Genomic DNA, 3325 nt, shown 5'->3' with positions numbered 1-3325 from the left:
AGTTGCTCTAAAGGTTGCATTAAAAGTCCATTAAAAATGCAAACTTTGCATTAAGTTATCATCATTTACAAAATTATGCAAAGTTGGCACTTTTAATGGACTTTTAATTTTTAATGGACTTTTAATGCAACTTTTAGAGCAACTTTGCATTAAAAGTGTCATTATTTACCGAATGAAACTTCATGACAACATTCATAAACATTCATAAAGACTGCTTTATGTTCATGACAGTGTCATGTCTGTCTTATGCACATCCCTTCAAATAAAGTGTTACCAATTTTATTCTCAGAAGAAGAGACAAATCTGATTATTGGTTAGTTATTTGGTGCAGCTCAACCATCCATCTATTGTCTACATGTGTTTGTCCCTGTAGGGTCGTCGGGTGACAGGAGGGGGACATCCTGGACAGATCAGCAGTCCATCACAGAGACACAGGACAAACAACCTTACACACACTCATAGCTGAGGGCGATTCAGACAGAGCAGCACAAGCATCCCTTCTAAAATGTCCCACCAGCCGACACCAGCGCTGGGCTGCATTACTCAGTCTTTAACATCCTGCTCCTGCATAGACCATTGGCAGTCAGCATTAATCCTATTTCTGGTGCCTCGGATGCCATTTTGATTTCCTGTCCAGGGTTTTTTTGTCCTGGCCCGTCAGAACAGATCTCATCTCTTCATATGACAGAGCAGCATGTACTGTCTTCTGGGGCTGAGCAAGGATGAGAAAAATGGAAGTCTTGCTTTTTTGAGAACTTTGAGAATGCTGACATTCATGGATTTCAGGTCTTCAAATGCCCATTAGTGTATTTTTGTGCTTTTCCATCATTTATAATCTAAAAATTCATAGATTCTGGCATTAAATGTGAAGGATACATCCAGTATATATGTGGCTGAGGCAATGCTCTGCTTAAAAAAAGTCCTAATGTAAAGCCATGGAAGAAATCAAAACAATCTTTTTTAATTGTAACATCAAAATCCTAAATTGACTTTGAGAGCAGAGGAAGTAGCTTTATGTTTTACACAAACTAAACAAATTAGGCTTTTGCCGTGTTGAAGGCAGTTACAGTTTTCATGCTGTTTTATGGAGCACTCTGTGCAAACACTCCTTGGCTCATCCTTCACCACAGGTGATTTGTTGTGTGGCTGCACTTTCCTTTCTCCAGAGGAATGCAGCACAAAATCTGATTTGGGCAGCCAGAGTGTCTGGTTTGACATGTTTTTGAGAAACATTTCAGAGTTCCACCAAATTTATTGTCAAGTCTTTCTAAAAAGATTAAGTTTAAAACTGAAATGGGAAAAAAAGAGTTGGAATGACTGTCTGCAAACCTGACTGTCTGTTTTTAGTAGAAATACAGGCTGCAGCTGTCACTGAAGCAGGATGTTGTTCTGGTTGTAAGCTGGAGAAACGTGTGCTCTGTCTTCTTGTTTCTTTCAAAACTAGTCAAAGAAGGTAAGACTTATTCAAGAGTGTGAGAACATCACAGTATGTACAGAACATTGCTAAAGTATTCACACCTATTTGTGTCACATTAGTGACCAGTCAGTCTGCTCTGCAGAGGCCTGAAATGAACCACTCCTTTAAACCAGGCGTGTTGGAGAACAGATGCACCTTCAACTTTTCAATCTATTTACATTTTTATATGAACAATTTCAATAAATAATTTTACATTTTTCCCAGAGCTGACCACCGTTAGTCCACCGGGTCCCTGCATGTTGCCATTTCCTCCCTGGATGGAAAATGTTCATTATACTGGTCTGACACATTGATCTAATAAACAACATCTGCATTTGTGGTTGTAATTTAATATTTTATTAAATAATTTAGTTTTTAAAAATGTGAAAAGGGGAGGTTGAATATCAAACCAGTGAATGTGGTAAGCTGGAGGTTGAAAAAGTAAAATCGTGAAGAACATCTGGTGGTGTTGATTCTCTCCATACTTTCTCAGGACTGAAATTTCATTGAAATGAAGGTTTAATAATCTGCTCTGGCTTCTTGCTCTTTACAGGTTGGTGTTTTAGAATGTGTATAATTTAAATGTATTGTATTTTTCCTGGCTGAAAAGGACTGCATGTAACTGGATTTGAATGTGAACCTAAATGTATCAGACAGAGGTGTAATGAATGCAATGGGAACAAACAGGATTGGATTAGATTGTATCTAACTGGACACCAACTGAAGTCAGTGTCATTAACACAGTTTCAGCTACAATGCATGTCCTACATCAGGTTTTTATGTCCAGGCTGTACAATCAGAGCTCCTTTTTCTCTGCTCTGGGCCATGTAATTAGACACGATAATGGGCCATCACACTAACATCACACAACCTAATGTAATGTCACTTACTAAAGGATGCCCTTCCTCTGTCCTTTCTTCATTTCCATATTGTTTTAAGAGAATGTTCTTATGCGGCACACATTCAAATATTCCCTAGAAAAAACTTCAGGGGAATATTTAAGAACAAAGGGGGGAAATCTTTGTATGCAGAGAACTGAAGATTAAATGTGCCAGTTATTTTCAGGAAACCTGAACAACCCTCACCATCTGGACCGTTTTTCCTTCTAAGGCAAGGCGTCTCTTAAGGGACTCTTTCAGTCTGAAAAGCAAGCTAAACCAACAAGGTAATTTCTATCACATAGTAATGACAAATAATTCACCAATTCGTTGTTGGTAATAATAAAAACGCTCCCTCAGAAGCCGGCAGCGCTGATTACTTCAGACTTTACAATCAACTTCAAACAAACACCAGGCAGCAGAGGAAACACTCAGATGTCACATTGTTTGCACTCAGTTTGAAGAACAGCAAGTCTCCGAGAACAGAAAATGTCCTCTCCTCTGCAACCTTGAATAGAAATTATTACAGCTTCTGTGTCAGAAATTATAGCAGATTTATTTTTACATTTGGGTTTTATCTGACACTCTACTTCAAAGTAAGACATGACTTTAAAGTTGTAGCCTGCATGTTGTTACCCTTGAAGCTCTGACAACCTCATAGCCGCTGTTGTGAATTAGTTCTGTTAGGCTTTGAAGGGGCAGCTTTTCATATTAATGACTTGCAGAGTTCCAGCATCCAACTGACCAAACGGTTTGTTGTAGACTTCTTTTTTTTTTTTTTTTACAGGAAATCATGAAAATGCTGTAAAACGAGCCACTTCAGCAACTCTGCCACTGCTCTGACATTTTTCAGTGTGGGGGTCGTTCATGTTGCAATGCAAATCTTTGCTTTGCAGACAGTAAAAAGCTTTTTCACGAACTCATTTTCTAGGGTTGAAACATGACTGCTTTTGTGCATTTATCACAAGGCTCAAGGAAAACCTTTCAAATC

This window comes from Poecilia latipinna, unplaced genomic scaffold (assembly GCF_001443285.1).
Source record: "Poecilia latipinna isolate Pla-1442-1.1 unplaced genomic scaffold, P_latipinna-1.0 Scaffold2119, whole genome shotgun sequence".
NCBI classification, from domain to species: domain Eukaryota; kingdom Metazoa; phylum Chordata; class Actinopteri; order Cyprinodontiformes; family Poeciliidae; genus Poecilia; species Poecilia latipinna.
This window is presented reverse-complemented; position numbering follows the sequence as displayed.